Source organism: Gallinula chloropus, assembly GCF_964237585.1.
Source record: "Gallinula chloropus genome assembly, chromosome: 1".
NCBI classification, from domain to species: Eukaryota; Metazoa; Chordata; class Aves; order Gruiformes; family Rallidae; genus Gallinula; species Gallinula chloropus.
In genome coordinates this window covers 32,288,159-32,311,695 of record NC_140085.1, presented here as the reverse complement: position 1 = coordinate 32,311,695, position 23,537 = coordinate 32,288,159, and the positions used below count along the sequence as shown (strand labels likewise).

The 23,537-nt window shown below is 36.6% G+C and overlaps 1 protein-coding gene across 1 annotated transcript in view; it reads right to left on the bottom strand.

The window, feature by feature from the left end:
• TAFA2 (TAFA chemokine like family member 2) overlaps positions 1-21,140 on the bottom strand; it is a gene marked incomplete at its 3' end in the record, with an annotated part of 94,075 nt that extends 72,935 nt beyond the window's left edge. Inside the window, exon 1 of the mRNA XM_084279467.1 lies at positions 21,077-21,140. The remainder of the gene's footprint in view (positions 1-21,076) is intronic.
• Between the last annotated feature and the right edge of the window lie 2,397 nt (positions 21,141-23,537).

Below are 23,537 nucleotides of genomic sequence, written 5' to 3'. Positions count from 1 at the left end.
TGCTGTCTTAAGAATCATGCCATATGCTACACAATTTTGAAGTCTTCTTTAAGTCTCTATTTCCTCATTAGTGTTCTGAAACAGTAAGAAATCATTAACACACAGCTCATACTGAAAAAAAAAAAAAATCAGAGTGTTCCTGTGATAGCTTCCTAGGAATGGATTCAAGTCAGGTCAGGATTTGCTTAATGATGACTAAAGTATCTAAATGGCACCCAGTCTTCCTTGAAAAATCAAATCAATTTCCCAGCCTCTTTTCAAACACCCTTTTGAAGCTTACCAGAAGCTATGTAAGAGCCATACTGACCATGCAATCCTGAGTTTCATCCAAGCGAATGTACCTCTGGAAACAATGCACTCACTTTGGCATGTACTATGCCAGCTCTACAATGGCATTTTAATACAGCCAAGAGCTTGCTAAATAGCCATTTATAACCTGCATTTCCTACAATTCTATACCCAGCTTCCTGCTGCATGATATATAGCTTGGGATTTGCAGGTAGAGCACAACAGGAGGATGAATGACACAACAAATCAATAAAAGTGTTCTGTTTCTCTAGTGCCCTGGATCAGAGATTCTTATGAGGCACATTTATGTTAGCATTTCAGTTTGGAGCTGAACTTCACTTTTCAAATTTTTGAGTATTTTCCAACTACTATGATTTGGATCATATCATGGAATGATTCTGGAGAACATGAACTTAATCCCTTTTAGATGAAAACAAAGCTGAAGGTGAGCCAGAGAGGACATTTAATGCACTCCAAGAGTTTAGGGGTCTTCAGTTCAAGGGAAAAGAGCTAGTTGAAAACAACCTCCTACTGCACTAAATTAATATGTGGACATCATGCCCTCAGCAACAGTCTGGGTGTACAAAATCACTTCTGTAGGGATAAACTATTTGCAAATGTAGACACAGCCCTATAATCTCATGAGGAAGGACATAATTAACATCATTATTTTACACTTGGATAAGATGCCCTTTTTGTGGTGATTAATCTGAAAATCATTTTCAGATCCTCATCAAACCGCAATGCTACATTGAAAGGGATCTGTCACTCGGGAGGCCATCAAACACGTTCCGATCTGCACCTTAGGGCCATTATTCCTACCATGACACCTCTGCAAAGAGAAGGACAGCTTGTGTTCCAAAATCAGGGAAAAGATACCTGCAGTACAGCCCCCTAATTTTCACCGTAGAATAAATTACTTCAAATTACTCAGTGAATTGTTCCTTCTTGTGCAACAGCAAATCCCTTGTCTTTCAATGCAGAAAATTAAAGACAAGCTTTGCTGTCTTTTTTTTGCTCTGAGTGCTACCTAATCTACAAGCAGCTCCACTGTCAAAGTAAAGTACAACTCATTGTAAAACTGTCAAACCGGATACTTTCCTGTCTCCATACCTACCATTCTTAAGCACTGTATTATTGACAGGTTTTCCTTGAGTCTGGTAGCCAATCTACCAATAACCACATTTTTAAGATACAAAGGTTGACGCTTTTTATCTGAGGAAAAGAAAACAGACCAAAAAGGAAAACCTAAGAAATTACTGATTGGAGGTGAGACAGGTCCTGACCAGTAAGGACCTGCCCTGCACACCCCATGGGACCCACTACATCCCCTGGCCCAGAGGGAAGGCACTAGCTATGCATTACACCAGCAGGCAGCCCTTGAGTTAAGGACCAAGCCCACATACATTTTTTGGTTGACTTTATCTGAAAATCTAAAGGTCATATCCATAATTAGATTAAAAACATTTTGTTCCAGCCTAAGCATGTAAAACGTCCTTAAATTAAAAGTTTGTTAGAGTAAATTAAATTTGAATCAAGAGTGGTTTTGTTCCCTAATACAGATTTGGCCGAGAAAATCCTCAGATGTTGCCATATTTAAAGCAGGATTAACTGTTTCTAACAAACTCTGTATTACATTGTTATGCATGCTCAGTGGAAGAAAAAAATTATTTACTTTCAATTTATTAAAGATGGATATGTCATTATACTTTCAGAACAATGGTATTAACAGCATCAATATTAGACACGTGGATGTTTCAGGATTCCATGCATTCTGTTTCAAAAGAAGTAGTTACAGCCAGTGTTTGTGCTTGTAGTATTTATGATAAAGCAAGCTTTCTATTTTTTCCCCCATTCTTCATTTTATAATAATTAACTGGAACTGTCTAGGAACTAAGCCAAGTAATGCCTATTTTGCTGTCAGCAACAATCTAAATTTAGTAACATACAAAAGCCCTACAGTCCGCTACAATTCTTTCACTGCTGCCCTATAAAAACTTTCCATATGTCTACTATACTAAGAGCCCATTATTCTCTAAATGTGCAAGACTTGAAAAAACTCTTTAGATAAGAATGGGAATTAGCTAGTACAACATAGGAAAAGCCATAAATGAAAGAGAGCAGAAAATTACCTAAACTTCTGAAGATAAATGGTGAGAGAGAAAGGTTTAGAATGCTGTTTCTGTGAAATCATGATTTAATTTTAATAGGGGAGCATTATCATTTGTTAGAGCACGGGTATAATGCTGCACATACACTACTTACTAAGAAAAAACTGATATAATAATCTTTCCATACCATTTCGGACACAATCATAGATACTGCACTGCCATCACCATCACCAAAGGAAATGATTATGTGTTTGCAAGACTTGCGGGAAACTGTGTGTATGATACTGACATCAGCAGTTTATTATATGTTCTTAGAATATTGGAAAATCACCCCAGATTTTCTAACTTGAAAAGAAATAAAACACAGTCTAAGCTAAGATGTGTATTTCCTTCTGCATCAGTTAATTCTATTTTAACAGCTGTCTGCCTTGCATTTTCTACAGTCTTTGCCAGTAAAAGGTGAAAACAATTCTTACAACACTGATGCAGTAAAGGGTGTTTTCTGGTTTTATATTTTTCCTTGAATAATTTACAGTTGTGATTGCTAACGATGTGCCTCCATTTCAGTACACTGAAGCAGCACAGTGAAGCAAGAACTACTCCCCCAGTATTCTTGAGTACTTTGATATCTTGTGCTTCTCTGAAAGCTCCCTGAGTCCAATAATTAGGTAAGAAGTGCAATTTTAATTATCTTTTGTAGTTGCAGAGAAAAGGTGGTTTCTAAAGTCAGTAAAAAAAAAGGATCCATTCTCATGTATTAAAGTCTTGAGAACTTGAAAAATATGAACATACATTTCTGGACAACCAGATTTGTCAAGTATTGCCAATTTTTTTGTTTGGAAATAGCCAGTGCAGGTTATGTATTTATTTTATGCTGCTTATTTAAATTATCTATAGATGCTGTATGAAAATTTATTCTGAATAGCTACATTAACTTCGAAAAATTTACATTTACATCATTGCCATTCGTGTCTAATTAATATAAATGCCCAATTGGGAATATAAAGAATTTGCATAAAACAAGTCACAAATTCTGAAAAGGGGAATCTTCTCCTCATTTCCCTATGTAAGTCTTGAAATTTCACAGAGAAAAATGAAATTGACATTTTAAGGTCAAGATGGATTAGGCCACAAGTGAATTTAAAAATCTGCCTAAACTATGTAAATTACTTAACAGAAGAATATGTATCTTTAACAAAAAGACATTAAGATAAATGGAATAATCAAGATAAATAAAACATAAGTGTATTAACTGAGACTATTTCTTTTGTTTTGTCCTTTTTTAATAGATGGCAGTAAGTATCCCTTCCTTCTTTGCTGGTATCACAGCAATTCATATTTTGTTTTCACTGTCAAACTCAAATGCTGCTAAGACTAAGTCTCTTATGAATGGCAGGAATGAGAATGACTTTTGATTGACATATTTCTGGAAAAAAAAGAAGGTTTTGTAAAATTACTGTCTTTAGATACTTCCAGTGGCAGCTGGCTTGCTCTTGTAAATACAGTCTAATATGTGGTATTTGATGGTGGCAATTCAAGATTCAGCAGATTAAGAATGACCAAAATCTAGTTGAAAGATTGTGTCTAAAGAACACTTCTTTTTACACTGAGAAAAATGTAATTTTCCAATTCTGTGTTCTCATTGTGCTTCATGAAAGATAAAATAGATCCTAAGTTGTAAGCCATGACCTGAAAGTTTACCAGTCATCTCAAACTATTCATCATCTCATTGACTGCAAGATGTGCAAAGCATATACATGAACAAACATTGGAATGCAGTGGGAAAGTAATTCACCCAAATTGTATTGCTCCAATAAACATAAGTCTCTATATATTTGCAGTGTACTGTCAGCCAGATTAAGCTCATCAAATATCAATTCTTTGTTCAGTTATAATGAAAACCTTTTAAGTGAGGCAAAAGATAAATGGGACATTTGTCAGAACTCCTGGAATTCAGAAATAGTCATCTGCAGGCAGTATGGAAAGGAACCTCCACACCAAAAATAGTTCTTCTCTGAGTATCAGTATTTTTTTTTTCTATTTTGGCCTGTTCCTCTAAATATGAGGATAGCCACATACTATTTAAAAATGTAAATGCTATGTAAATTTTGTTTTATTATTGCTATCATCTAGTTTGTGTGATGCCAAGAGGTAGATATGCACTAATGATTTGCAAAGTACGGGATAAAAATAAAAATGAGTCCAAATTAAGATTTGTGATTAGAAAAGCATAGTGTTTTATCAAAGTTCAAATCCAGAAGATAATTATAGTCCAAATTAACTCAAAAAATATCCTAACTTTTATTTTCAGCTTGGGAAATTCATTAAAAGAGGAATGTAATTTCTTTATAGCAGGAAGAAAGTTCTATAGCTTACTTGCTGAGAAAATAGTTTCATTGATTAAAAATTACGCACAAATTTGCACTGAGGTCACCACCTTTACAGCTGTTAGGAGGAAAAAAATGCATCAAACTAAATACACAAAGTGAAGGCCAGAAAAACAGAACTTCTAATTTAATGATAGTGCATAATTCATTCATTCAGAATATGGAAAATCCAGAGACAGGTCCTTAAAGGCAGCTGGAAGAATATAAACCTTCACCTTCCAGAAAAATACCACAATGAATATGCAGTAATGTATGGCACTCTCGGATTCTTTAGCTAATGCTGCCCACAGAAACCTTCACTATTCACTGCAACATGAATGAAACACATATTTTACCTCCTAGTTGAATATCCCACCCACCAAATTGCAGTCACTCCCTCTCTGTATAGTTATGTTTGATACAAAACAGAGAAAACATCAAGGGATAATCTTTAGAGTAAGCCATTCACACATTAATTGCACAATCAAATTTCCCAAGGTAAAAAGGGAGATCTAAACACAGTTGACCTATGTCTTAAAGGAATTTGGTACAGAAGCAGCTGTTTCTTCTCAATTTTTTGAAGACTGAGTCTAGGCCTTTGTTTTGCTATTTTATACTGCCTGTAAAAGAACTAAGACATTTTCTTTTGGTGAAATATTTTCTTCAATGCAAACACAAAATGCATCAAAACCCAGTAAAATATTTCAGAAACAGAAAAACAAAACCAACTTTGTTTAGGTTTTATCAAAAAAAAAATTTGATGAAAATCTACTGATATCTTGAAATCTTGAATTTCCACAAAACCTCATCTTTCCACCCTTTCCCCCTGCATATATCTACATCTACATGATCCTGGGTGTGTAGTGGTTACTGCTTCCAACAGCCAGTCCTTTAGACTAGCAATTAGGGATTGAATATTCCCACAAACCATAATGATTGCTCAGTCCCATGGAAACTCTGTAATGTGGAGAACGAGGAAAAGTGCAAATAGAATGGAAGCACAGGGAACAGTCTCACTGGAGCAATACAACCAGTGAGGCAAGTAGGCAGACTGCCAACAACCTGAAATTATTTCACTATTTCCATTTTATTTTCATCCCGTTGCATCTAAATCCTTGATTCCGAAAATAATCTAAATACATAACATTAACTTCTTATAACCCCAAAAGTAGTATTTTCCAATGGAAGTGAAATGAATCTTTAAAGCTATTTATGAAAACCATGTAATTTGACATCTACACAGACAAAGTGATTATAAAATATTGTCTCAGGAGCATTGCCTTAGTTTCAGTTATCTTGGGAATCATATGACAGAATTTCCTCACATACTGCAGAATATGGTTTCTACATATCGGTGAGTTTTAGAAATAAAACATGGTTTAACATCATGTTCAGCTTTTGGTCATAGGCCATCCTTGAATTATAACAGTCTTGTAAATTCTCTGGTTGAAGGTGTTCCAACTCGAGAAGACGATTAAATACCCAAACAGCCAGAAAGCAGACTTTCCATTGAAAGCAGAATGATTTGAGTGAGGTAGCCATTGCACTGAAGTTATTTCTTGTTTCAAAGTCTATTTAATATATACATGGTGTACTAGCTCAATGAGAATATACTGTGGGAGACTTACCTGAGTAGACATTCTGTTCCAGTGGTTACGACACTAACCTCCAGCAAAAGACTCAGCTCAAATCTGCCTTGTGAAAGATAGAAGCAAACTATATGCTGCAGTATTAGGATAATGATGTAATCATGCAAAAGTCTACTCAACCCCCTTCAAGTAGAAGAGGAGAGTGGTCCTGCATAATTGGAGAAATACCCTAATCTGCATGATCAAGTCAAGGAGCTTTGTGATGAATCTCTTTTGTAGGAATCTTTCTCTGTCCTACTTTTATCCCTCCTACTTCCTTTTCTCAGAACTTCTGGGGACTGTCTACAGATAACCATTGCTATGGCTATTGTATCCAAGTTCATGTGAAGGAAGAAAGGGGGACATACCTATGCCAAGTAAAAACTAGATTGGCTGAAAGAAGCTACTGCATGAATGCAGTCTCTTGGAAGGAGACCCAAAGTCCAGGATCTGGCTAGTAACTTTTGATCAATCTACCCCAAACCATACATGTGAATCTAGTTCCTGTAAAATCCCATAGACAGTTTCCTCTATTTTTGCAGAATTGTAGAATACCTGTAGAGTTATGAATTAGTCAAGTTCATATAAAGTAAATTTGGGAGATACAATTTAAAAGTCAGTTCACAGCATACTTCAAGTACCAAGAAAAGGTGCAACAGCTACACAGTTAAAAAATTTTTTTTAAAAAGTGTGAAAAATGTCCCTTTAACTACATGTTCAATAATGCATGCCAAGAAATCAAAGTATCAGAATTATTAGAAATTATTCAAATTTACATTCCCAGAAGTACTATTTTTCTATCAATAGAAGAATCAGTAGAAAGCAACTGCCTACCTCACAGTTCATCAGAAAAAGAATCATCTAGCTATATTTCATCAAAAAAGACACCACACCAAAATGTCATTATAATCCAAGAATCAAGAAGATAATTCTTCTATTTATGAGCCTGTGATGTAGCTGATATGCTGGGCAATGCTGATTTAAAATCTACTCAATAGACACCACACCAAAATGCCATTATAATCTAAGAATCAAGGAAATAATTCATCTATTTACGAGCCTGTGCTGTAGCTGATACACAGGGCAATGCTGATTTAAAATCTACTCAATGTCTCTTCAAACTCTGATTCTTGAAAAATATTCAGTGTGATTGCAAAAGGTATTTAAGTTTATAACAACCATTATATTAAAAATGTGAGAGAAAACTTCGAAACTCACAATATTCCTTATCCCTCTAGCAATTTTTCAGTACCATGAAGGGAAGGATGTATGGGTTGTTTTTTGGGGTTTTTTTAAATAATGGCTTTCCAGAAATGAGACAAGTAAGGTGAGCCAAGTGTTTATACTTACTAAAAAGAAACTAAGACATGCATACCTCCCTGACATTTTAAATGTACCCACTACTTCAATACAATGAGAACTGTCTCAGAATTTATGAACATCATAACCAGAAAGTAGTAGAACATTGATCCTGCTTTCACTGCAGTAATTACGAGGGTGTAGTGGGCATGGAGAAATTGAGACATTTCTTCATGGACTTAAAAGTGTTCTCGTTAACCAGATATTCTGTTCATATTAGTTGAAATCTTGTAATGTAAATCTGTGATGACCATGCCATGCAGAATTCTGGTATGTCTCATGTTAAAGTTTTAACTTCACACATAGTCTTTTTCTGGCAGGAAAAATTTCATTTTGAGACAAAATACTGGATTTTCACAATGTGAAGAAGAGAACATGATCCTTTAATTTCTCCAGATTAATAAATAAGGACTGTCAATATTCTTTAAAAAAATCCAAATTTTTCAACTTTTCTGCAAATGCCTTGACTTGACTTTGCTCTTAAATTTTGTTCCATATATCCATTCATCAAGGACAGGGTATTTACAACAAATCTGAATGTGCCAAGGTTGATGCATATGCTTATCATTTCTCTGAAAGTCTTTCTAGATATTTTGTAGATAGTAGTTTGGAGGAAAGTAGTTAAAGGGTTTGGTAATGGAATCACTGCTTTTAATTGTGCTATTGAGAGTCAGAGTAATATTAACATAAATTGAAAACATGCCCAGTGACTACAAGCCTGTTCAATTTTTATGAAAATTGCAGAAATTTTCAGCACTTCCTGAGAGAGAAAAATGACTGTCCACAAGGCTGCATCGAACCTACATGGCAGGTGCACACTGAAGGTTCAAAATTAGCACCCAGACATTACTTGCAAATTTATTCCCCTGAAAGCCGCTCTTTTATTAATTATTAAAGATCTAGTTGAGCTTCATGGCTGTGACCTGCTATGCATAGTATGTCAAACAAGATGGAAAAAGTCACTTTTAAAATATCTAAATTTTCAGTGTCTACTAAAGCAGACTCATGCAATGTGTCTAAATCATAGAATCATAGAATCATATTCAAATAGATATATTTGAATACATTTGGCTCACCTAAGCCAAAGCACTAACCACAGAGAAATCCCCAAAACAATGAATAAGCAACAAAATAATTTCTGAATCCAATGAGAAAATGCAGAAATAACTCTAAACCACTTTTCAGTGCAGTAGTAGTTGAGACATTTGAGTATGATGTGCAACAACCTTTTGACTGCAAAGACTGCCACTCCCTCTCAGTCAAGTCAAGGTCAGGGATTTGATCTCAGTGTCACATCACAATTTGTTAAGTCCAAGGGAAAGCAGGCTTACGACTGAGAACACATCTGGTACTCTAGAAACTGTAGAAGCATATTTCAAGGGCTGAAAATCCAGAAGAAAAGATGAGTTTTTGAGATGCATCCATCTCCTTCCTTGAGGAACATGACTATGAGTTGTCACACCACCAGAAAGATCAGTAGTTCAGAACTGGCAAGAACACCTTTGGGGAAACTGGTTTAGAACACATGACACCAAGTTGACCTACACACAAAATAACCTTTGTCCTATTAATCACAGCTATTAAACATACAGAAAAGTTTGGAAAGGGTATTTGGAAACAGTCTGCAAACACACAGCCACAAAGTTTGCAGCAGTCTTGGCCACTCCATAGTCTTCTCTAAGAAGAAAGCCAACATAATTCTAGCCACAAAATCTGGGATTCACCTGTTCTAGATAAAAACATGTCAAAGATTAGTTTTCTAAATGTCTACATTTCCCTTACAGTTGATGGAGGGGAAAAGAAAGATTCAGGATCTGGTTCCCAGCAGCTTAACACAGGTATCTAACGGCTGCTGAATCATCCCTGTGATTGGAAGCTTCTCTCTATTCTCCAAGAATGTTAAAGAAACTACTGTAGAAAGACGTGACTGCCTTTTATAGGCCAAAGGCTGGATGAGATGAAGCCCACTCATGGAGTTCTTTGTTTACCCAACAAGAACATATAAAAAAGCTGCAATGTCCTCCTTTCACACCATTATAACAATGACATCCTCCTAGTAGGAGCAGCAGCAAACTGCACACCTGTGCCAGCTACTGAGATGTACTTCTTTGAGACCATTATGTTCACTGTATTCTTTCTTCCTTGGCCAGTTCAGTTCTTCACTGAAATTATTCTTGACAGAATACCCCAAAGCATTGACTCTGGAAATTGAAGACCCCACTGAGATTTAGAGGGGACTGTATTCCATAACACCATTTTCCAGAACATCTCAAGTCCTGACATCTCCTTAAGAGATATACTATGCTTGCTAGATTTCCTTTATTGTTGTAAGGAGCAGAAAGGACATTTAACATAGGGGAAGCTGTGTTTTTGTTATTCCAAGAGCTGGAGCATTGTCTAATGTGTCTCTGTGCAGATCTCAATCAGTGTAAGCTTTGGCTGTCTTCTGTAGAGCCAGAAAACCAGTCTGAATGAAAGAGTGCATAATATACAGCCTTCCATATTTTATATCTTTTTAAAGACTTCAAATATTAAATTTGCTTTTCTAATCAGAACTTAACTCCTGTTGCTTTAAAATGCCTCACTGAAAATCCATTTCAGTGAGGGTGTTTTACAAGTATCAAGAGTTTTGTTTTTACCTGGTAACCAGATGGCAGCTCTTTGTCTGAGGTTTTGGTGTTATTTAGCTGGATTTTCGTTTTTGTTCTTAATAGGTATGGCAAACATTTTATCCTGCTATTACTTTATTTTAGCATATTTAATTGCCAAGTTTGCAAGAAACCAGCCCACTGCTTTTCCCAAGCAGATGGTGGAAGTTGTTTTTAATACTGTAGTGAGACTTCTTTTCCGAAATGCTTGCATAGCTTTATGAAGTCTAATAGCTCTTCAGTATATGCACAGAAGATCAGCTCATGAACATGTCTGCAGATAGGGGCTAAATAAGCACTCTAACCTAGAACTCTGCACAACTTTTTGTATCTTAAAGTCAGCTCATATTCCAGTATCGATGGAATTGGAACTAGCTTCGGTTCCTGGAAGACATGAGGTTGTAATAAACAATGGTGTTTGGACTTATTTACCTTTTCATTATACATATATATATGCTTCTATTAGCTTTAAATACAGGTAATTTCCAGCAATGCAAGTCAGAAAGGTGTGCAATAAAAACTGATTTTCAAATTAACTGTACTTTAACTGACAAGCTAATTCTATAGGTGCTGTAAAATGAAAAGTGACCTAAGCAACAGTGTAAAAAATAAAGAGTTTACATAAATTCTTTTTTTGCAGCTTGGCAAATAAGAAATATAAAAAAGCATACTAAGTGGCATAAATCAGAAATGTAGCTCCAAGGATCTCTCAGCACTCTCTGAAGGCCATGCCTTGTCAATCATTAATAACTGCAAAGCAATATTTAAGAATAACTTGTGTGCAAGGAAAAAATATAATGAAAAGCGGTAGAACAACCTCCTCCTTCCTTACAGCACAGGGGTACAGCTAGGGAAAGCCTGTCTGCCCTGACCTGATCTCCGGTCTCTGTCCCCCTGCAATGCGAGCTTATGGGCAGCCCTCAGCTAAGGCTACCTCAGCAGCTACAGCCTATGAACCATGCTCTGCTGGAAAAGACTTGCCAGAAACAAAGTGCACAGGCAATAGCTGCCTGAACCTCCCCTTACCTCAAAGGCCATACATTTTATAAGAGAAAGTATTAAATACAATTGTTTCACATAAATGCAACCCCAGTCACACAGAAGCCTTATATAAAGGTCCACTGTTGTTAACAAATCACTCTGACTTCCAGTGAGTCTGCAATAGTTTTGAGGCTGTCAGTCCAGGGCCTTTGCACCGTGCTTAGCACAGCACTGACTAACAGCTAATGCCCAGAGAAATAAACAAGATCTATAACAAACAGCATCCTACTAACATGGAATCCTACTGACAACTACACCATCAAATTAGCAGGTCACTGATATTAATTGGGATCTTTGAATACTGCGAAATGTTATTCGCTTCTACAGTGAAAGTCTCATTCCTTAGATAGTTACACAAAGACTGGGAGTGAATAAATACAATGGATTAATGAATAATATGAGAGAATGAATAGTATGCATTATGCTATGGGAAGATAATTATGTGCCATTAAATACATCGGCTATTATGCTTCCTAAATTTCAATAACATAGTTAAGAAAGAGCAAATAGGGCAAAAAAGGAGTGGTGAAAGAAATGTAATATTGTTATTTAAAATGTGTGCCTAAGGACTTTGTGTGTATACTCCTTCACAGTTTAATCTGATTAACAAAACGTAGTAATTTTCAGCTCAGTGCTACTTGTGGAAAAAAAAACCCACCAACTTTACGTCTTATGTAAGATTTTGTATAAAATGCTTTTCAGCCTCAAGATAGCTAACAGGTTAGTTATTAGAGAGCCTGCATAATTTTATGATACAAAGTAGTGCTTATCACACATTTCACATCTAGGCTATATTGTAAAAAAAATTGTATCCAGTCATTGCTGGTTTTGACTGACTGGAACTAAACATGGTGGGAATAAAATGCACATTCTTTTCCAAATGCAAGAAGAAAGGACGTTCTCATTAAAATGATTTGCTGATATGACTTAAAACAATTTATTTAATCTTCACCTTTTTTATGTAAATATCCTTCAACTGAGAATTTAAAAAGTATAATTTTAAATAGATTTTGTAAAGTATAATGAGATGCTCTGTCAAATGGGAAGACAAATTAAAAGTGCAATTCACACTGTTATAGCAGCATTGCCACCACGGAGCTACTAATCTTTTGCACAATGCTCACAGTAGAATGTACTCCAGTCTCTGTAGGGCACGTGATTATAGACTTGCAGGGAGACTGGGATTTAAATTATTCATCAATGCGGATTTCCTTTTGCAGAAAAATTAGTGTGCCACATAAATAGCAAAACTGTTAATTCTTGGCCTTTTGCAAATTAACTGCCCAGTAATAGCATCAGTTATTACCAGTTAGTTTCTCTAGCAGTTACAACAGCAATATTCTGTCAAACAGAAAGCTGTATAGGAAAATAATGCTAAAGAAAGAACATCCACACAGCCAATTAAACGTTCAGAATGCATTCGGTCCTGTAAATGCAAACAGCCATGCATACGCCTGTCAGGAGATCTGACGAATGCCAGATTATGGCCACAGCCTGTATGTCCAGAGAACAATGTCATCCTAGCTATGGCACGTCTTTACATGTGAACATCCAGAAGGAACAGGATAGCAAAATAATTTGCTGAAAAAGACTTGCGGTCTTCAAAATTGTCACATATGGATTTCAAGCGAAGTGCTATGTGCTTTCATCTGCTACAAGCCCATTATTTATGAAGTCAAACTCTACTGTCATCTAAACGGTATTATTAAACTTTTGCCTAAGTGGTACCTGCCCGAGTTGGGCAGCAGAGGACAGCAGAGATTGTGACGTGTTGGATCTATCAGCCTTTCAGCACAGCAATGCCAGAGGTTGGTTTCTTCTATATTTGGGGGAACTGCCACAGAATTCCCAACCTATGGGATGGATTTTAATGACCAGTTCCTTGCGGTAAGTAGGAACTGGTCATTACAATATAAGATATAAAAATACTGAAGGTATTCATTGGGCACTAAGTTAAGCAGGTGCCTAAAATTTTTCCATTATTACAAAACAGTGAAGGCAAATAGGTGAAAGGACTGCACTGGTTCCGTCCCAAGTGCCTAGAAAGGTTCTCGGGACTTGTGGCTAGCTCAAAAAATGAATTCACTAGACTTGCTTTAGGAATTAAACATTCAAAAGTAAGAACCAATATCGACCAATATGAAATGCAACCAATAGCAAGCTCAGCAAAACCTAGGAGAAATGCAAACATTAAAATTAGAGGGAAAAAGAATCACAGAATCACAGAATGCATTAGGTTGGAAGGGACCTTCAAAGGTCCAACCCTTCTGCAGTAAGCAGGGATATCTTCACTAGATCAGGTTGCTCAGAGTCCCATCTCCAGGGATGGAGCCTCCGCTACATCTCTGGGCAACCTGTTCCAGTGATCTACCACACTCATATTGAAGATCTTTTTCCTAATATCCAACCCAAATCTCCCCTTTTCGAGTTTAAAACCATTACCCCTTGTCCTACTGCTACATGCCCTCATGAACAGTTCTTCCAAAGATAAATAATAAATCAAAGACACTACCTAAATAATTAAGTGCAAAGAAATACATGCAGGTTGATACTGAGCCAGAATACATCACCTCCAGTTCAAAATGTGAAATCTTTGCCTCTTGAGCTAGAACAGGAAACAAAGCTTATCTTCTGGCTGGACCGAGGTCCCCTCAGAAACTAAAACTGCCCATGGAGTGACACAACATGAAAATTAGTCTATCAGACTTCAGTTCAAATCTCAATTCACAGTTTTGAGAATTCATATGTCAATAATTGGGTCTCTTGGGGAAAATTGTGTTCTCATTTTCCATACTGTTCTTTCGGTACCACCATAGCACTGTGTTGGGGCTATAAAAATGCAGCCAGTCCTGTCTGGCCAATAAATCTCAATAAGACAGTTAGTCTTGGTCATTCTCTTCTGAAAGGCCAAAACCACTACATCCAAAAAGCTTAGGGAACACAATTAATTCTCTCCAGAAACACAGTTAGATCCAGTCAGGATCCTCTCCTGCCCTCTGAAGGACACACAGATGATACACAGACCAGCCAAGATTCTTCTCCATTTCCAAGAGCTATCAATGGAGGCAGTCTGGTAGGTAATACTTTCTTTTTATTTCCCACAATAACGATCACAATACAAACACTAACAGCTCAGGAGATCTGTCTACAAGAGCTGAAAATATCATTCAGGGCACAAAGCAGAGAGAAGACTCAGTCACATATTGCTTTCCTTGAATGATTCTATTCAGCAAGTCATTACAAATACTAAGAAAGATGTATTTTAATTCATAAGGTTGATCTTATTCACTGAACTAGTAAACATCACTGATTCTACCTTGACAAAATCCACAAGGAGTGAGTTGCCACCACCGGAAAGTTCTATAGACTGAGACATTCCTTCCAGGAATACAGACCTGAACCTAATCCAAGAAGAAAAATGCACTCCAATATTCTTCCAAGTTTTTAGGCTGGATAACATTATCATTTAAAAATGCAGTAGGTTTAGTTATCTAGAAGGAGTTAATTTGCTACTGTAAACCATTTTGTTTTTTTCAAGCAAAGTGTTCAATTAATTCACCTTCTCTTGGAGACAGAAGCAATACAAAACAGCACCAACATGGGAATCAGTCCTAGATCCTGGATATTTTATCACAATTTGTAACACTGATAGATCCAGATGCAGATTTATTTCACTTAGGATTTTGGTGTGTAGGTAAGCATCTTCTTTCACCAGAGTGTATGAATTGGAAATTTTTATGCTGAAATTATTTTTGGGAAAAGCCAATTGTAAATAAGATTCATGGAAATGTCTTTCACACAATCTACTCTATTCACATTAATTTAGCTTCCTGCACCTGGATACAGCAGATGTATCTGACTTCTAGTGGACAAAACGCCACGTAGTGGTGGTGACTGGGATTGTTAGTTCCAAAGAGATGAAGCATTCCCCCTGCATGTTCCACTCCTTCCAGCCTATTCCCCCTTCTTTATTTGGAATGTGTAACTTAGATATCTTTAGAGAAGTCCAGAATGCAAAGCTTTGTGCACATGTAAGGATAAAGAAATTAATTTATTTAAATACAGCGGATTCTAAACATATTTTTCCCTATTAATTGTCAAGCATTTCCAAAAATCTTTGTCTGTGATGGTTCCTATAATTTAAAAGCAGCAGTGAAATCTTTGCTGTGCTGAAGGAGTGCTCACAACAAGATAATTGTCTTGCCTATAGCATCACTTGTCTCTCTGGAACTAGCAATCCCAGTGCTTGGGATAGACCCGTACATTGCATGTAATGGAGCAGCCAACCTAAATATAGTTCCATGCCACTGTGGCTGGACTGCTTCTGTTACTCCAGTTAGTTCATTTAGCAGGAGATTAAGTATCTCTACATTGCACAAAGGAGACTGAAGGCCAAGTCCCTTGGTAACTTTAAAGAGAGTCCAAGCACAGAGGAAATTCCTTGCAGATAAAATATAGCTGTAAACTTTCTACTTTTTTTATTCTCTTCCTTTCCTCAAAGGGAGGAAAGCCCTGAGCCTAGATAATTACATTGTCCTTTCAGCATAATTACCCAGCTTTGTCACTGCTTCACACATAATTAAGTACTAATATTACCCTATAAGTAAACAATAAACACATAATATCTCTGCAATACGCAATAAAGCATTGCCTTATATACAGTCTGTTAGCTGTAGTAAAACTGTAGCAATCTGAACCTATACCATGCTGTCAGATATTTTTGGTTAAAATTAATTTGTTTGCTCTTTAGTACAATGAACCATTAAAAAATGATTTGTACAATGATAAAATGATTCATTATTGAAGGGATTCCCATGCAATGAGCAATGCATCTACTAACCTGAATCATCACAGAAAACAAGATAGTAGACTCAAGACTCATGAAATTTGGAAATATCATGACGTGTGTTCGTACTGTAAAATTGCCTTGGTGGTTTAACCCCAGCTGGCAGCTCAGCCCAACACACTCCCCTTCTGTGGGATGGGGAGAGAATAAGAAGGGCAAAAGTGAGAAAATTTGTGGGTTAAGATAAAGACAGTTCAATAAGTAAAGCAAAATAAGGATTTCATTCAGCACTTCCTATTGGTGGGCAGGTGTTCAGCCATCTTCAGGAAAGCAGGGCGTTGACTTGGGAAGACAAATGCTGTAATTTGGAATGTTTCCCTTTCCACCTTCTTCACCCAGCTGTATATGCTGATCATGACACCCTATGGTATGGTCTCCTCTGGTCAGTTGGGGTCAGCTATCCTGGCTGTGTCCCCTCCCAACTCCTTGTGCATCCCCAGCCTCCTCAATGGTGTGGCAGCATGAGGAGCCCAAAAGCTTTGACTCAGTGTAAGCACTGCTCAGCAGCAAGTAAATGGGGAATGATGCACAAAGCTGTGGAGAATGAGGTCCTCCACATTCATTTGTGAACTCTGAGACATCAACTTGAGAATTGCTCAGTGGCCACTGCCCCATTTTGAAAAATCACCAACAGAGGACGGAGTTCACACAGAATGTTTCCCTCATACAGCAGCCAGCAGTGTAGGGACTCACTTTGTCTGATGTTGTACCAAGATCACTAAAATTAGTAACTATAAGTGCCCTGTTTTCCATTATTTAGTTTCATCACTTTGAGGAACCACCTCTGTGCCTGCCTTTCACCCTACAGCAGTGAGGTTAAGAATTTACTTACTGGTTATAGTTCTTTGTCTTAAGCTGCCAAATTAAGTTGGTGCTCCTTAGTTTTAGTGCAACAAGAAAGAGCGATCATTTATGATTTTGTATATATTTTCACATTTCTTCACAGCTGTCTGCTTTCAAAATGAAAACATGGTCTTTTCTAACAGAGCAGCTGCTTTGTGCCTCTGGTTCATATTTGGTTAAATTCCTCGTACCCATTCTAGTTCTACTACACTTTTCTGTGATAAAATGAATATGTCCCCAACATAAGAAGGACATGGAACTGTTGGAACGGGTCCAGAGGAGGGCCATGAAGATGCCTAGAGGGTTCAAGCATCTCTCCTATGAAGACAGGCTGAGAGAGTTGGGGTTGTCCAGCCTGGAGAAAAGAAGGCTCCAGTGAGACATTATAGAGGCCTTTCACTATCTGGAGGAGGCCTTCAAGGAAGCTGGGAATGGACTTTTTAGAAGGATGTGTAGTAATAGGATGAGGGGAATGGTTTTAAATTGGAAGGGGGTAGATTTAGATTGGATATTAGGAAGAAATTCTTTCTACAAGGGTGGTGAGGCATTGGAACAGGTTGCCCAGGGAAGTGGTGGCTGCACCCTCCCTGGAAGTGTTCAAGGACAGGTTGGATGGCACCATGAGCAGCCTGGTCTGGTGAGAGCTGTCCCTGCTCATGGCATGGGGTTGGAACTTAATGATCTTTAAGGCCCCTTCCAGCCCTGATCATTCTATGATTCTATGAATAAATCTTGCATGTAGTATTCAAATAAGCTTGTGCAACATGTACTTGCAGTAATTGAATGAAGTTCTAGTGTATGTTCTCAAAACCTTACCTCTACTTTTCCAACATCAACGTCTCCTTCTCCGTGTTCAGCACCGAGGTGACATTCTGTATGAAATATCTGCTGTGATTCTAATATTGCTAAATTATAATAGTAATGGTAATTTTGCAGTTATTATTCTCTATTTGTAGTTAAGACCATTCCCTCTGCATGCATCACTTGGTATTTATTGACATTGAATTTCATTTGCCATTTTATTACCCAGTAACTCAGTATTGTACCATCAGAATCTCATCACAGACTGTTTTAAATACTAGGCATTACTTTGTTTTGTCTGCAAACTTTGTCACTACAATACTCAACTCATTTTCTGAATAATTTATGAGTTTGTGAAATTCAAATTTATGAATATGCTGAAAAGCACAGGCTCATGACAGACTTCTGCAGGACTTTATCTGTAACTATATTCCAATATAAGAACAAAGCCTTGATTTCTAACTAGCAGTCTTTGAATAAGATAGCAACACAAGTATTTGTTCAAGGAATTTGTCATAATCTCCTTCGTAGTTCTAACTATATTATATCATCTGGATCATCTTTATCTCATGCTTACTGCCACATACTAAGAACCCTTGATTTTTGACTCATGTCATCCCTCTAGTTTTCAAGACATTTTGGTGTTTATAGCATATATTTCTCTATGTGTCCTCTCATCCCACTCTTCATAATAACATCTATCAAATTGCTTAATGTAAATGTCAGATTTCTTGGCATGTAATTCACAGGATCATTCTGAGACCCTATTTTCAACACTGGCATCACATTTTCCACCTTCTTCTCATTAAAATTTCATATTACTATTAGTAGGTCAGAAAGTTTATATTTAAGTTCCTTAGAACATTTGTATGAAAGCCATTAGATCATGTTGATTTGTTATGATTCATTTTATTGACTTGGTCCAAAATGTCTTTTATTGACACTTTAATTTCAGACAGTTCCTCAGCTTTATCATCCATAAACAATGACTCTGGAGTAAGTATTTTCCTGACCTTTTCTGCAGTGAACATAAATGCGTACAATTAATTCAGATTTTCTGCACAGTGGCCTTATTGCCATCAGTGACTTTGACTATCTACCCGTCTAGAAATTGCCGTGATTCTCTGGCAGACTTCCCAGTTCAAATGGGGAGGATTGGGGGGGGGTGATGTTATTTGTAGGTTTCCTTTAGCTAGCTGTCCCTCAAAATGTTTTTGGCTTGTTTCACTGCTATTTTAATTCCAATTTTACATTTATTTCCACTTTCCTTATTTGGAGATGACATGCATGTCTATGAATTCTAACAGTTTCTCTCTCTCTCTTTGCTATTTAGCATGTTTTCAGTATTTTGAAGGTATTCTACAACTCATATTTAAATTTATAGTTTATTAAAATGTATCAAGGTTACCTGCAAGCCTGTTTGTCTATGTTGCTGTTCTCTTCAAATAGTTTCTTTGTATTTCTTTCTCATAATCCATCTTTTTAATATTAAAAGAAATTTTACATTTTATTTTACAATGTAGTTGGAGACAACGGAAATCTCTAAACATTACTGTGTTTTCTGCTTTCTCTAGTCCCTGATTATTCATCTAGGGAGTGCTCATTTACCGTCTCTTTCAGTACAAGAACTACAGGCATCCATGTGAAATTATCAAGTAGAACCTTGAGAGCAGGCAATGAGGACAGTTTTCCTCCAGTGTTTCTTCAGACTAAGGAATTTACCATCAGCATTTAGGCTAGGTGTTCAGTAGCACAGTATAACAAACCTCTGCATACTTAGGCATGCCATGTAAGCCTCTAGCAAATCTATGATTTAAAAAAGATACCTTATATGAATGCCTTCATGGTCCCCCACACACACATCATGATTTAGCATTTCACTTCTATTTACTTTCTACTCCAGCAATACACGTATCTCTGATTATATTCTTCACTTGACTTCAGAGATGCCAATATGCCAATTTAAAACTATTTATTTTCATTTCTCCATTTGGGGTTCAGGCTTGAAATGTAAAGATGGAACTGAACCTAGAAAACATACACAGGGAATATGGGATACCACTGTATTGTGGATTACTCAAGAAAGTGTCTTATTAAACAGTTATTCCAGAAACTAGAACCAAACACTAACTGAGAAAAGGTGTTTATTTACAGGTGTTTATTATATCATATTGATTCCCTCTGTCCCTGTGTGGATATTCACACTCTCCATCAAGAAAAACTTACTATAGAATAGTTTCTTTCTCAAAGTGCATGTGAATGTGTGTGTGTCTATCTATGGCATTAATCACAAAGTGCAACGCAAACATCTTTTCAGAAATACCTCTCATCAGCCAAATTCTTAATTTTCTTAGGTCATAAATATTCAATGACAGCTGTTTTTACTTTTCTCTAAGAATTTATACAAATTAAACAGTGTTACTAATTTCATGTAACTAAACGCTACAATAGGCTTTTTATAGACTGCTGTGTTCTTGCAAAAAATAAAGCTGTGTGAGTATCTCCTTTGTTTTCTTCCTAATTTAAGTTGCGCAGCATTAATTTACCTTGAATCTTTGAATTGGATGGAAATCTCAAATGCAAATCTCAATTGCAACAGTGAGCTGGTCAAACTGCAGCTAATCATACACAACAGTGAAGTGGTAGGCTAATAAGATGGAAGTGTAGGTTTATACTACGAACACCACATTTCAACCTGAAATTGAGTAAAATATAAAAATATACATACACTTTGTGGCTTTTTAGTCCCTACTATGTGCTATCATCATATCAAACTTGGAGGACAAAAGTCTCCCTTTAAATAATGCAATAGGTTATACTGATTATATGGGTTATAGTGCCAACGTCAAGATAAGAATTGCACAGATGTATGGTCAGAGAGACAGACAGAAAGACATACATAACTTTTTTCCAGTCCGGAAACTCTGGTCCACTTTTAGTTGACAAGTGAACATGGAATCACAAGAAAATGTTTCATCTTGTTTCTCTTCATAGTAACAAGACATAACAAAAGGAGAAGAGGCATATACGTCAGATTAAATGTTCATATAACTCGGTATCCCATCTGTGGCGATGGTGAATAATGATACCTAAGGAACAGTATCATAAAGCACACAATGGTAGTTCCATGATAAACTCTCCTTACCTATAGAAATCTTCAGCACAGAATTGGTCAAATGGCTCTTATTCAGGTTGAAGCGCAGTGGCATAGAAAGTCACTCGTCATGTATTTAAAGAAGTCATTACAAACCTCTTCTTTATCTTTTCTAATTTTTCTATATGGTTTTCAGGACTAGAACCCTCGAAGTGTACAAATTATTAAAGATGGAGACAGTCCAGAGATTTGTATGATGCCATAACAATGTTGCCTGCTTTGTTCTCTATTCCTTTCCTAGCAATTCTTTTCTTTTTATGTGCTGCCATTGTGCACTGTTGAATCATTGGCTATTTCTAAAGCACTGAGCTGACTTTTTCATAGAGCGATCTATTATAATTCCAAGATTTCTTCCCTGAGTGGAAATAACTCATTCAGACCCCATCATTATGTATGTAAAGTTAGCTTTTCCTCCCCAGTGTGCATCACTATACATCTATCAACACTGAATTTCATCTGGCACTTCATCACACAGTCCCTCTGTATTGTGAAATCTTTTGCAACTCTCCTCAGTTAATTTCCATTTTCACTTCGCTGAATAGATTAGTATCACTAATCATTAGTATTACTTTGTCACCTCACTATTCACCTCTTTTTCCGGATCATTTATGAACATCTTGAACAGACAGGCTTAGCACAGATTCTTCTGGACTCCACCAAAGATCTTTCCCTGCTAAAAAGAAACCATAATATTTTTTTCCCTAACAGTTAACCGATTATTAGTCTAAGAGAAGACCTCCCCTCTTACCTCATTGCAGAATAAGTTGTCACTGGCTTTGATGAACAATATTCTTAAAAACCTCTCTTGAGAAGATAACTGAGAAATAATTTTCAAATATTTTCCGTGATTCTCATGAAATCAAATTTATTATGAATGCTAATTTATTTTTCTGATTTTTCTGACCAAATTAATTTTTTCATAAATATCAGTTTATATTTTATGATAGTTTTCATTTTTGTTTTCTTCTTGCTCACTTTGCTGCCTCAGAATGCTCTTCCACTACAGTTTTATGCATTGTGGCATTAGGGCATTTAAACAAATCGAAGTACAGGATCAAATAATCCTGTCTGCTTTCATTACGTGCTAATAAGAATAATTTTCAGTTAATCTTTTACTATTCCTAGATATAAATCATATGTCATTTATACATTTTCCATTTCTTTCTTATGATGGCCAAATAATAGAACTATTTGGAAGTAAATGGATGAATCACACTGGCCAATAGTTGAGCTGGCCAAATATGACAAAAAATTACTTATGGGTCTTTTTGTACCCTAGCAATTCATTTCAATAACATTACACCCCTCGCCTCTTTTTTTTTTTTTTTTTTTTTTTCTTAGGTTTCTTTGGTTACTTAGGTGTTTGCTTAACTTGGAAAAAATATGATTGATAGGTCTCACTCTTCCAGGTCCCACAATGTCATACCTACATCTTCTGCTACATACTCATAATGTTTGCCTTATCAGGGTGCTACCAGTCATTTCCCAAACTAACTCTCCATACGGAGAATATCACTCCTTCTTTAAGACCCATCCAAAAGACCATGTTAGAATCAGAGAATCATAAAGAATAGAATCATCTAATGCATTAGGTTGGAAGTGACATTTAGAGGTCATCTAGTCCAACACCCCCGCAGTAAGCATGGAAATCTTCACTAGATCAGGTTCAAGCCTGACTTTGAATATGCCCAGGGATGGGGCCTCCACTACCTCTCTGTGCAACCTGTTCCAGTGATCCACCACCCTAATATAAAACCTAAATCTCCCCTTTTCTAGTTTAAAACTGTTACCCCTCGTCCTTCATGAACAGTTCTTCCCCAGCGTTCTTACAGGCACCTTTCAGGTATTGGAAAGCCACTATAAGGTCCCCCCAGAGCCTTCTCTTCTCCAAGCTGAATAGCCACAACTCAGCCCATTTTCATAGGAGAGGTACTCAAGCCCTTTTTGTCCTCTGGATGACTTCCTATCATTTTGGTTTCTCAAAGCAGTGAGACACTTTTTCTTTCTTCTTGTTTGAAATGAGGTGAAGTTAACCTTAGCAAGAAATAAATTGGTTTAGAAATGCGGAAAAAAGTACCATTAGCAACCTAGTAAAAAGAACAGAAACACGGGTCAACTTTAGCTCCTATGACTTAAATGCTTGCTACTCCTATACCTTCAGGCTGTTTTGAGTTAACCTTATTTAGTTCAGTACAATTAAAATATTTATAAGACTATGCTGGCACATTATGAATATGAACCCCATAACACTGAAGGATTTATATCAAGAGATTTAGATAAAAGTTCTATTATTCTTTCAGAGTTTTTAAAACTTTAGTTTTTCCATTCTGTACTAGCCAGATGATTTGTACATCTTGTGCTTTCCTATTTACCCTTTCAAGATTGCCAAACAGATACCAAACATGGATGATCTGTGAATGTAATACTTCTTTGTGCTTTTGCTTTTCAGATA